Below are 13,535 nucleotides of genomic sequence, written 5' to 3'. Positions count from 1 at the left end.
TTTTTAAAGCATATTTTCACTGTATACAAAATTCTAGGTTACCATTTTTAACTCTAGCACTTTAAAAATGCCATTTCATTGATTTTTGGCTTTCATCGTTCCTGATGACATGGCAGCCATCATTCATGCTTTTCCCTTTGGCTTTTTTCAAGGTTCTTTTTGGTATCTTTCATTTTCAACAGCTTGATTATAAAGTTAATGTGGTTTTCTTGGTGGTTTGCCTATTCAGGGTTCAATGAGTTTCTGGATGTATGAATCAATGTTTTCTCATCATTAGAAGGCATATTCCTCCGATATTTTTTCTCCTCTTTTCTCTTTTTCTCTCCTAAGCCTCCTATTATATACATACATATTAGGCCATTTTATATCATCCCCCAAGATCCCTGAATCTCTGTTAATTTTTAAAATATATATGTTCCCTGTTATTTAGATGCTAAAATTTCTCTCAATATTCAGATTCACTAGCTCTTTTTTTAAATCTGTGATCTTCTCTTTTCTATTAAGCCAATGAAGAAAATTTTTCATTTCAAGTATTGTGTAAGTTCTAGAATTTTCTTTTAGTTGGTTTATATAGCTTCCATTTCTCTGCTGAGACTATTTGTTTACTCATAAAATAACATATTTTCCCTTAATTCTTTGAACACACTTTCTTTTATTTCCACAATGCACAAAGGCTACTTTGCAATCTTCATCTGCTAAGCTTAACATTTGATCCTTCTCATGCTCAGTTTCTGCTTATTGCTTTCCCCACTAACATTGGTCCTATTGTCCTGTTTCTTCGTGTGTGTCCTAATTTTTTATTATATATTTAACATTGCAGATGGTATGTTTCAGATATTCTAGAATATGTTATCTTTCCTTGAGGAATGTTTATTTTTGTTCTAGCAGGGAGTTCAATACCAGCTGATCACTTTAGAATTGTATAGGCTTGGTTTTATGCTTTGTTAGAATGAATTATAGAAAGCAAAATGTTTTTTGCGAGAGCCTCTAACTTAATGGGACTCGATCTAAAAACTCTCCTTTGCAAATCTTGTCAGGGCATGGTTCTAGGCTTTGTTTGTACCTGAGAAGAGCAGCTTTTACTCTAGGCTCCTTAGTTCTAAGTTCCTTTTTGCATTTTGGATGAATACTCGGGATATTTTTAATCTTAGCTGAATTTACATCCCAGGTTGTTAAAAGGTGCCGAACAAATCTCACTTTTGCTGAGCTGGACTGCCAATGTCCCTTGCACAGCTACCCTGGTAGCTCTAGTCCACTCTCAGCCTTGTAGCAATCACTGTTTGGTAGGCCTTGGGTGATGTTGCCTATGCCAAGGATGGGGGGTGGATTTACTTACAGATTTCTGTGGCCACTCTGCACAAATCCCTCCACCCTTGTGCCCCTTTTTAGAAATTTCAGGCACTTCAGGTGAACTGAATTCTGGTCTTTGCCTCTTCAGTTCAGTGGGACTATCCTGTTCTGCTTGAATTATAGCTTGCTGCTCTGAGGTTGCAGAATTGTCCCCAGGCGGAGAGCCGACAAGTTTTCCTTATCCCAGATATGATAGTCTCGTACTGCTTGTAAAAGGGGACCAATAGATTTTATCTCTTTCCCTCTCCTTAATAGGCACTGGGTCATGGGAAGCTAATGTGAGAGGTACTCTAATCACTTAAAACTCTTCACACTTTTCTCTAAGAAAATTTATAGGAAATATGGGATTCACTTGTTTCCTAAAATTAACTTTATAGAGGCTGCATTAGGGCTTGGGTGGAGATCTCACCAGGTCTGAGTCTTCTCACTTTCTTCTCAATGCTTGCATAAGGAAGGTGGAACAACATCAGAAAATTGTAGAGAGCCCATAAAGGAGTTTATATGAAGACTGGTTGTTTCTAAGTAGGAGACAATGTTCATTTAACAAACATTTAGCACATGTTTTCTTTTAGAATTGGATATTCAAGGGAAAACCTGGACAGGGTCTCTGCCTTCAAGGAACGCACACAATCTAAAGAACAGTTGCAGTTTGCCTTATTTATCCCGGAATCTAGTTTTACTGATTTCTTAGGACAAGATTACATCCTAAAACTAGCAGTGCTGACTTCCCAGAGACTCTAATTTTATGCTGTGACACTTAGTTTTTCCCAAAGGGCATGGCCTTAACTTAGTAACTAGCATGAAAGATGTTCACAGGGTTGTACAAAGGGCCCTTAGGAATGGATTGGGCAAGGAAGGCATTTTATCTTCTGTAATACCACCTTTCTCTTGCATACTTATTTAAAAAACTAAAATAAAACATAAAATACTTATAAAGCCATGGTTGCTGCAAGTGACTTCCAGAGAAAGGTTGCATTCTCAGCAGTTCTGGGTTCTATATAGGAATTTCAGTTTGTATGACGTGTTTCTTTTCCCCACCCATTCTCTCTCCATCATCTTTGTTCCCCAATCCCTTCTTTTCTCCTCCATTTTTAAGACCTACTCCCACATCATCTCACAGCCCCTTTACTTGCCTCTTTGTTCCTTTCTATCCTCAGTTGAGGACAGGAAAAGAAGCCAGTGTTCTGAGAGCAGTTTTTCGGGAAATGCTCAGTTGTTTTTTGTTTTTGTTTTTATTTTGAGTGGGGGGCGCACTTAGCAGAACTATCTTCTAATACCCAAATGTTCAGATTTATCTCATCACGTTTGTGAAAGAAAGGTTAAAAAATGAAAAGTTAGTATAATTCTGATAAGCTAGAATTACTAAGAACTACACAATTAAACGTGAAGGTGAATTGGAGGAAGATGTGGCTATTACGTGCTCTGAGAGAACTAAGGTCCCGGATGTGGATTTCTGTATGAACTGGTTATCTTAACAGTTGAAATGCCTTCGAAAGAGCTTTGGGCACATCACCTTGAGCTTGGTGCTGGAAGGAGGTGGGCGATGAGCCAGGACTGCTGAGGGGCCCAGATGGTCCTGGTCCAGGCGGCTCTCACGGCTCTTTCCTTCCTGACTGTAGTCCCAGGCAGTTGGCCCAATTCCTGCTCCATTTCTGGGCTGCCTCGGGTGGGAAAGCTCTGCATATGGAGTAGAATATAATTTCCCCATGTTCAATCATTCCTGTTTCCTCCAAAAATGAAATGAAGGCCCTTTCAGCCCACGGAAAAATGGAATAAAGCACACATGCATACACACACACACACACACACACACACACACACGCACACGCACACACAAACTGGCCAGAAATTGAAATCTCTAGATCTTTCACAGTTTGTCCTGTTTCATTGTTTCTTACTCTGAACTGGTACCATATGACAAGGCCTTCTGCCCTCCCATCTATTCTAAGGAAAGGGAAACAGGAACTGAATTCATGTGTGCTGAGCACTTTCACATATATCCCACTTTATAAGAGAGGAAATTGAAACTCAGATAAGTTAAGTAGCTTGTAAAAGATTACAAAGTGGACAACTGAATTTGGACTCAATTTCTTGGACTTCTATATATCATGCAAACCTTTTTTTCTCTCATGTATTATATAGGTCAGTGTATACAACAATTTAAGCAGAAAAAGCACTTTTTTAAAAAATGAAATTTTATATAGTATGCCTCTATATAACACAGGTAAAATCAGCACTGAAGATGCAGAGAGGAGTCCGGGAGCTTTATTTGGAAATCTCTGGACCTTGGAACTCCAGGTCCCATGAAGGCCCTTGCAGGTGGACATGAAGGTAGACTGGACAGTGGTTGTTCCAGGCAGCAGTTGAACCAGGAGATATAATTCTCAGTTGCAAAGGTCATTTGCATCTGTGGGGAATTTCAGATGGCTGACCACCTCCTCAAAGCGCTATTTTGTTTAGATAGAAAAATTAGCTTTGGACATTCTCTCATAGGTCCACATTTATGCTTTGGAATAGACATTACATAAAATACCAAGAAATCAGGGCAAAAATTACTGGATCTTAGTCTCAACCCTGCTCGTAATAGCCAGGCCCAAACTAGGAGTAGATATACATTTGCTTCAAGTTAATCTGTGGTGTGGTTTATTCAGTAAACACAACGACAGTGTCCTCTCCAGCTCTTAGGAGGTATGTGGGAAAAGGATTGATTTGTCTTTCACTAGTGAAGGAACCGAGCAGCAGAGCTATTGGAACATAGGCTAAAAGAGGCTAAGACAGGTGCCATGAGCTGTTGCTAGCTCATAAAATATAGCTCTTCCGAGATCACACCACTGCACTCCAGCCTGGGCGACAGAGCGAGACTCTGTCTCATACACACACACAAAATACAGCTCTTTGCAAGGTAAGCAGGTCATGGTGTTAATAGCCTGTAGCAACCTAGTATCTTGCAGTATATAAGTAAGGGTGCATTTTTTATTAGGAAAACAGCACAGGGAACTTAGTCTATTGCCTCATCTCCAAAACCAATCTTATTATAGGATGGAATTTGGAAGTTTGGGTAATTTGTTTCATTTGCATTGCAGCAAATGGAAAAAAAAAGAATGAGAAAATGACTATTGTTATATTATACCTTGGTGACAGCGCAGTGGATTTACAGAACGCAAATTAAAACAGATATCTGAAATTGCCTGGATGCTTCCAAATTCTTTTATTTTTTTTTCCAACTGAGTTTTCCACCCCAATATGTGACATGTATGTGCAAACAAAACTTCTGCCTTTTTTTTTTTTTTTTTTGATGGAGTTTTGCTCTGTCGCCCAGGCTGGAGTGCAGTGGCGTGATCTCGGCTCACTTCAACCTCTGCTTCCTGGGTTCAACCGATTCTCCTGCCTCAGCCTCCCGAGTAGTTGGGACTGCAGGCATGCACCACCACGCCCAGCTAATTTTTTTAATATATACTTTTAGTAGAGACGCATTTTCACCATACTGGCCAGGCTAGTCTGCTGTTGAACTCCTGACCTCAGGTAATCTGCCGGCCTTGGCCTCCCAAAGTGCTGGGATTACAGGAGTGAGCCACTGCGCCTGGCCAAAGCTCTGCCTCTTACGGGAGCTGCTGACTCCAAGTGTGGCAGCACTTCATGGGTTGGGTTGTTACTGCTGCTCTGGGAGCTGACCTTCTGTGGGGGGCATGCTCATGCTAAGGGCGCCCATGTGGGACTGAGAAATCAAAGGGGCACGCTCACTCTGTAGATGTCTTGGTACTGAAAGGAGTAGGTGGGTTTGGTGGCCTAAATGCACTAAGAGAGGGAGAGATTTGGAAATTTGAAGAATCATACTACATTTATGCTATGCTGACTCTGCCAGGCTTTTGGCCGGTGCTTTACACAACCAGTTGTAAGTTTTACCACAACTTGAAAACATAGATATTATTTGTTTACTGTGGGAACACTTAGGCTGAGAAATAGTAGGTGACTTCTCAAGGCCACACTGCTAGTCAGCATAAGAGCACAGAGTTCTGTGACTCTGAAGACTATACTTTCTCAATTATGCCATTCTGTACCCCCACACCACCAGGCACCACGCCAAGGGCTTTACATTTAATCCTCAGCGCAGCCCTGTGGAGGAGGCTCTTATTATTGCCATTAACAAACAAGGAAACCAGTTCACAGAGGGATTAAGTGGTGCTCACAAGCAGTGTCTGTTCACTCCAAGCATCTCTTCTTAACTTGACCCAGGCGTATGTACATATTAAGGTTTGTACAAATTGGCTGTCTTGTCTTAGAAGTATTCAGCTCTCTAGATATAGTTTTAGTGCAAGGAATTTGTGCAGATTATCTGTACAGCTGCAGACATCTTCGTGGAATGTAAATTAGGTGCTGACATTGCTTTTCTGGGAAACCCGCTAGCATAGATTACATACACTGGACATAAAACACACATATTGGTGATACATTTGCTAGTAAAGAATTGGAAATCCAGGCCTCTTATCTGGAAAACTAGCTTCTGCTTTTGCATCAAATGCCTATGACACAAGGTCATCCACATTGGGTCACAGACTATACCTCTTTTATATTCCAAGGTCTGTGACTGTGAGGGTAGCTGCCAGGGGAGGGGGTTCAGGTGTCACCTGGAAAAACCCAGTCAGTCTAGGTCAGATACCAGCTTCAGATGCTCTTACCAAGTCTATTGAAGACTATCAGGATGGCCCTTAGAGACTGTGGGAGATTGGCTTGTAACAGGGTGGTATGTAATGTACTAAACTATTCCTGGTATTGTTTTCAGATCCTTACACATGTTATCTTCTGATGCCCTATGCAATGGACTGAATTTGCCCCCCAAAATTCATATGTTGAGATCCTAATCCCTAATGTAATGATATTAGAAGGTGGGGCCTTTGGGAAGTAATTATATCATAAAGGTGGAGCCTTCATGAATAGGATCAGTGCCCAGATAAAAGGAACCCCAGAGAGCTCTCTTGCCTTGTTTCTGCCATGTAAGCATACAAGAAGGCAGCTGTCTGCTACCCAGAAGAGGGCTCTCACCAGAACCGACCGTGCTGGCATCTTGATCTTGGACTTACTGCCTCCAGAACTGTAAGAAATATTTAAAGCCACCTAGTTTATGGTGCTTTGTTACAGCAGCCCTGACTAAGACTCCCTATGTGAAAGCTGCCATCAGGATGTCATTTCATAGATTAGATGACTGAGTTACATGTAGTCAGGAGCAGAGACTTAGCTCAAGCCTCTCTTCAACCACAGTCCCTTATTCTAAGCCCCTCTGCTCTGCTGTCCTGCTGGACCCTGTCCTGTGTCACTTCCCAAGTTCATTGGTTAAGGGGCAATATGATCTAATTTGGTTCTGGAGATGAAGGAACCTTTCTAAGACCATCCTGTTTTATATTTATAAAGGATGTAGTGGTTACAGTTAACTTTTTCTAGTTTAAACTGCCCTTTGGACTTTTTGGTACTCTTAGAACTGAACAAAAATATTTCGTGTCAGCTGGCTTTGAACTGTGACCATGGCCCTGGAACGCACCAGGACACACACAAAATGTAAAGGATTGGGTTGCCCAGCATCACTCCAAACACCAAGCCTCATGGGCTCCTGTATGTGTGAGCTTTTGTTGATGTGAAACCACTTTGGGGTATATTGTTAATAGGAATCCAGGAGTCTGATTCAGAGGCAATGGCCTAGTGTAAGGGTAAGAAATTCTAGTGGGTGTCCTGAGTCATGGTCTTATGATGGGGTGTGAAAAGCAATGACAACCAAAAGATCAGGAGAGATCTAACTTGGAGGAAAACAACTTATAAAGAAGAATTCATATATTTCTGTTAAAAAGTTTATTTATTAAAGGAACCATTATCGCTTTTGTGGCCTTTCCTGAACCCTTGTTTTGCATTGTGGGTTTACTTTGCTCTGCACTGCTTCATCTTTAACTGTCTTCTGGGAATTTTACTGGGCAGTCACACACCATTGCTCTGAAAACTTCCTATTGTAACTTAGATGGAACATCGTTGTAAAGGTTATCCTTGTGCTGCCATATTAGTTAAGGGCAGGTTGATTGCTGTAACTGACAATGACCAAGTTTCAGTGACAATGCAATAGAAATCTATTTCTTGATCACATAATGGGCCAATGCTACCAGATATCCCTGCCTCAAGTGGTGAATCAGGGACCCAGAGTCCTCCTATCTGTGGCATCACCGTCTGTGTTGGGGTAGAGGAGAGGGAGAGAGAGAAAGAGACATACACACATTCACACTCACACACACAGAGAGAGAGAGACAAGAAAGAAGAGGGGTGGAGGAGGGTGGAATGGAAGGTTGCTCCTGGGTAATTTTCATGGTCCAGAGGCCAGGAAGCACACATTCCATTGCCCAGAACTCTGCAAAGGGTCTTGAAAAGTAGTCCCAGTGTGCTCTGTTAGGTTTGCAGTAAGAGTAAATCCACTGGATTCTGCTGAGTGATACATGAGCTGGAGCTGTTTGTGGACATCTTAAGAGAAATGGTCCCTTTGGAAGGTGCCAAGAAGAATAGGTTCAGAAGGCAGGGTGGGAGGATTAGTCATCCATATGGGCCCCAGTGACTGATGCATACTGGGTGTTTCATGTTTGCTGAATGAGCAATGAATGTTCCTCTTTAGTATTGCTTAATGTGGCCCTATAGTTATTAGTACTTTAATATAGTAGTATAGTGTTTCCTGACCCTTCTAGATAAAAAAGATCACCTATCCTTCCCTTGGACCTATATTGGATACTTTTTGTGTTTCTATCATGGTGTCTGTTACACTTTGTTGCCCTTATTTTTACTTCTGATTTCCCCTATTAGAATGTAAACTAGAAGCAAGAATCTTGTTGCATCCATCCTCATCGCCGTAGCCCCTTCTACGGTGCCTGGCATGAAAGGTTCAATAAATAAATGATTTTCTTAGAAGGTTAGAGATTTACCATTTCTCAAATTGAATGCCTGCCCTCTATATTAAACACATTACCTGGAGATGAATCTATTAATTCCATCCTACTGCACTTTATCCATGCTAAGTATGAACGAGAAACAGCATGAAGTTGTGGGGGAAAAGGTTTAGGGCTGGGCAGAGCTGGCTGGGAATCCTGCTTCTGCCACTTTCTAACCCTGTAGTTGTAATTTAACTACACTGCCTCTTCACCTTATTGTCTCTCAACTTCGTCACCTGGGAAATGAATATTCTCACTTCCTAATGATGTTTTGAAGTTGAGGATATGAACATAAAGGGATTAGCACATTAGAAAGAAACCCCCATTGCTCCCTGAGTCAGGTGCCATCTCCTTTGCTGCCAAGTGAGAAGCCAGTCTGGTATTCAAAGCAGCCACAGAACCTGATCTTTTTTTTTTTTTTCCAAGATGGGGAAGTAGATTTGGGCTTCAAGCCTATGCCCATGAGGGGCACAGACTCATACATTCTTAATATTAGTAAGGTCCTTGGATGTGTAAACAAAAGAAAAAATGCTTTGCTACCTTAGAAGCAATTCCTCCCTCTAAAAGTGTTCTGTAGAAAAGAATTAGCCATCCACCAGGAACATGGTGGAGGAGACTCTTGTTATGAGCAGGAGGGCAGGACTAGTTTGGTGATTCTCATCAAGCAAGAGCGATCATGTCAGGCTTTCTAGTGGTTTATGAGTAACAAAAACAATGAACATTTGTTGTTTCTGTTATATAAGCCGTTGAGGAAAATATTTAACATCATTAAATATGATGGCTGGTGGGTATGTCCAGAAGATATATTGATGAAGTTTTGGAAGATATAAATAAAAATGTTGAAAAAGACTTGACTAAGGCTTTCTTGAACATTCCAACAACAGTATTAAAACTGATTATATAGCCTATTTTTAAAAGCCTTCATATTTGTGCTTACCATAGGGCCTAGCATATTGCAAGTGGTCAAGAAACCTTAGATGGATTGATTGAGTGATTCCTACAATATGATTAGATAAACACACATTTGTTGACTGAGTGATTCAATAAATGACTTCCTTTACTCCAGATTTAATAGCCCCAGTTTTCCCAGGTTTTGTTATCATAACCTGTTATTTCTCCACATTTCCGGTGGTTCTAGTGACAATGTCTGGACAGCCTTCAGTCTGTTCATGACCCTCCTGTAATGCAACTCCCAGAGCTAAACCTTATACTTCATCTTTAATCCAGTGACCCACCAGGAAAAGGCCTTGTGATAATCACCAGATAAAACTAAAAGCAAAAAATCTTACTGTTCTGGAAGGCCAGGGGTCAGAGATGTCACAGCTGAAATTTCCTTCAAATGGTTCCAAATGAGGCTATTAAAAGTCAGGGGTGGAAGTCTGCAGGTTTTGCATGTTATATTTTGTTGCTTTATAACCCCTTTGGCCAAAGTGAATGTTATAATCAGTGATGGGCATGACTCTTGGACTTCATCCCTGTGCCAAGTACCAGACTAGAGATCTGTGAGCTAGGAAGCGAGCCAGCTATTTGAAGCACATTACATCAGACATTTCCTGAGGTGTAAAGGAAGGCCTCCTTGCTAGAAAGCAGGGAGAATTTTGGCTCTTAGAGGTTGGACTCAGTAACTTTAACTCCTTGGCTAAGGGCCAATCCTCTAGCAAGCAGCTATCAAGTAGCCTGCAGAAAATTCAAATCCAAAGCATCTGATCCTGCTATGCCTGTTGATGCCACAGCCTCCTTTGAGAGCTGTGTCACCTTTTTGGGAGTAGGAACAGCTTTTAGGAAAGGAGAGACATTATAAAATCTGACATTAAAAAAAAGTAGTAACTTTTCTAGTTTTACATTTTGGAGGCAATTTTGTCTTTACAGTGGGAAACTGTAGACCCCGAATTAAAATGCTTTTCCAAAAAATGCTGTCATCCATCACTTTTTGCTTTTCAAGTTAAACGAAATCATCATATGAAGTAATGGATATACTGCTGTCAACTATTACATTTATTAATTAGATCCTAATGGTAGTTTCTCAATTAACTTCATAAATTATCTTTTGCAGCCAAGGAATTTGATCTCAATAGCCCTCAAGGCCTGGTGTGGTGGCTCACACCTGTAATTCCAGCACTTTGGGAGGCTGAGGTGGGGGGTTCACCTGAGGTCAGGAGTTTGAGACCAGCCAGGCCAACATGGTGAAACCCCGTTTCTACTAAAAATACAAAAAATTCGCTGGGCGTGGTGGCATGCACCTGTAATCCCAGCTACTCAGGAGGCTGAGGCAGGAGAATCGCTTAAACCTGGGAGGTGGAGGTTGCAGTGAGCCAAGGTCACGCCATTGCATCAGTACACCCCAGCCTGGGCAACAGAGAGAGGATCTGTCTCAAAAAAAAAAAAGAAAAAAAAATAGCACTCAAAATGAAATGTTTTGTAAAACGCTCAAGTTTTTAGATCTTTTTGTGTGCCATACAGGCTATTATGAACACATGCACTAAGGCCCCTGTGTTCTTTCAGAACAAAGCATTACTCAAATGAATTTTAAAAACCCTAGTTAATAATACAGAGGCTCTGGAAGCCTCCCTTCTGAATGCTTAAAGTTGGGTCCTGGTGTGGAAACAGAACTGGTTAGAGAGTAGCCTTATGGAACATACATGAGAGAACAAGACACAAAGCACCTTTGGGTCAATTATCGTATCTGATACTTCTTATACCTGTTGCAAGATATGGAGTTATGATTAGGTCATTCTTCAGTTTATTAACTGAGACCCAGGAGAGATAATTCCAAAGTTATTATCAGGATTAATCAAGTCTTTTGATAGACTGATGCCTTTTCCATCATAAACTCTACAAACTGAGGAGCAACAGTGTTCCAGAGAACAGTGTGACCTTCCTGTAGTTCTGACTCTGAGCCTTCAGTCTAAACTCTGGATACTTCCTCTTTCCTTTTGGGAAAATTGATCTGGCACTATTTGATCCCTACCTTGAAAGGGTGCTCAAGAAAAACATAAAATATTTATGAAGTGCTTTGTTTCATGGGAAGCAATGTTCCAGGCTGCAAAACTTCTGTATGCTCTCAGCAGCAGTGTTGGAAACGTACTTCAGCTTACCATACATTGTATCAGCTCTTCCAAGGTTGCACATTTCACTCCTGACTGTCCATGTGTGAAAATCTAAGAATGTCACACATCCCTTTGCCACCTTTCATTAACCATGTTTGTTCCTGAGAATGGTGCGACATATTATTAAAATGTCCAAAAAGGGAAATAAAGGAGTCGGGGGTGAGAAGAAGAGGAGGAGGTGGCAGCAGGGAGGTGAGTAGGAACTGACAATCCCTGAGGAGCCCAAGCTGTTAACCTGCAGGGTATGGGCATCCTCTGCCATTCACCCTGCAAGGTGAAACTGAGACTCACTGGCCAGATCTTGCAAGAAACTCTGCCAAGGTCTGCCATGGCCAAGCCATTTCAGTGACAAGAGACGGTGGGGTGCAGAGCTGTTCATTTGGCATCCTTCACCAACACTAAGGTCACTGATAAAATATTAAGCTGATCTTATATCTGTGGCTTCATGAAGATGATCAGGGATGGAGGGAAGCCAGGGAAGGGGCAGTGTCAGGTGCATGAAGAGGAGCAAAGCCTCCTGGAAGCACACACACGGAGGCTCACAATAGCCACAGTTGCCACAGGGAAGCAGCCAGCTTGTGTTTACTTTCAACTCAAAGTGTTTTCTGTTGTATATCCATGTCATCACCTCTTATTTATCAGGAAGTGACACAAAGTAACAGGCTTCACAATGCCATCAATGTCATTTTGACAGCATTCATGTCACAATACACAATCATGTACTGTAATTATACAAAATCCAAAGAATAAAATGTTACTAGTTACACTCGTTAAAATGAAACTGACAACCAAAAGAATAACAAAACAAAAAGAAATCTCTGTCAGAATCCATAGAGACATTTGACAATATTACAAAAAAAATGTAGTCAAATAATTGTCCCAGCATGCTGCAGGTCATTGCCATAACTTCATAAATTCCCAGCTCTTTGGGGGAAAGAAAGTGCGTTTTCACAGCCTATATAGTTCTTAAAGAAATAGCTCTCACATGTATGCAGGTCAACAGAACAAGGAATGCAAAGTCTAGGCACCAAGATTGCTCAGACAGCAACAGAGTTTAAAGAGTCCAACTTGACACTCTTCTGAACCAGATGTGGTTTCTTGAGAAAGAACTTGGAGAGTAACATTAGTCCAAAAGGGCCAAGGAAGAAACACCAACTGTTAATAAGGAAGAAAACCATCAAGAACTAGAACAGTTAAGACAATTTTTTTTCTACTCTACTTTGAAGTTGAATTATAGCTTGAATAGTAAAAGATTACACAGTTGATCTGTGGGTAGAACCCCTCTCTTCCCTGACCAACCTCCCCAATCCAGATCCGGTAATGTCAGAGTACAGATAGTGCTGGCTCAATTTCTTTGAAGTAGAATGACCATTTCTTCATGTGTGGCCATGCCTTCTTTTAATAATGAGGTATAATCTGATGCTAACAATGCCTGTTCCTTCCTGGGTTATGGGGCTGATGAACGGTGTAGGCAGAAAACAATTCAACTTTCTGATAAGAATCACACACACACAAAAATTATTGCACTTAAAAACAAACACTTAAAAATAAAAAACTCAGCCCAACCAGCAAAGGGCCAACTAAACTCTTCGGAAGTGCTGTACTTCCTGCCCTTTGGAGAGCGTCTTGACCTTCCTGGTGTTCTGTTGAATTTGGTCCATTATTAAATGTCCCGAAGTGAAAGAGTCCAAAAGGACACTGTAGGCTCTTTAAGGCTAAGTCTTCCCGGTGCTTCTGTGAGATAAATAATCTCCTTGGCCACATATTACAAAGCAGGGCCTCTGTTTAGAAAAATGACCATCAGGGCCCACTAAAACAATCTGGAAGCAAGGGAGGATGGGCGCACATCATGTCCTCTCCTGTGAATGAGACAAAGAAAGACAGTAAGCAGCCTGGTGTCACAGCAATCTTCTCCTGCTCCACCACTGCTCTCACTATGCTCAGTCTCACAACCTATGCAGATGTGGGTTGATCTGTGCATCTTTCTCTGTGTGCTGCCTCCTTTCTGTGGGTCTGAATGTCTTTCCCTCTCCCAGCAAATTTGTTTCTCTCTGTCTTTCTTATTTTTTATCCTTCCTGCTCCATTGTGTGCTCTGTCTCTCTTGATGGATGTGGAGGTGCAGTGCTA

At 41.3% G+C, this 13,535-nt stretch overlaps 1 protein-coding gene across 2 annotated transcripts in view; it reads right to left on the bottom strand.

Annotated features, from left to right (window-relative positions):
- Positions 1 to 11,973: 11,973 nt before the first annotated feature.
- The window catches only part of PTPRO (protein tyrosine phosphatase receptor type O), a 265,422-nt gene continuing 263,860 nt past the window's right edge, over positions 11,974 to 13,535 (bottom strand). For both annotated transcript variants that reach the window (XM_016923013.4, XM_016923014.4), the window contains one exon: positions 11,974 to 13,266. The gene's annotated coding sequence lies outside the window, so the exon portion shown is untranslated. The remainder of the gene's footprint in view (positions 13,267 to 13,535) is intronic.

The sequence above is a fragment of the Pan troglodytes genome, chromosome 10 (genome assembly GCF_028858775.2).
Source record: "Pan troglodytes isolate AG18354 chromosome 10, NHGRI_mPanTro3-v2.0_pri, whole genome shotgun sequence".
NCBI lineage: Eukaryota > Metazoa > Chordata > Mammalia > Primates > Hominidae > Pan > Pan troglodytes.
The sequence above is the reverse complement of the archived record's forward strand: the minus strand, read 5'-3'. Positions and strand labels throughout refer to the sequence as shown.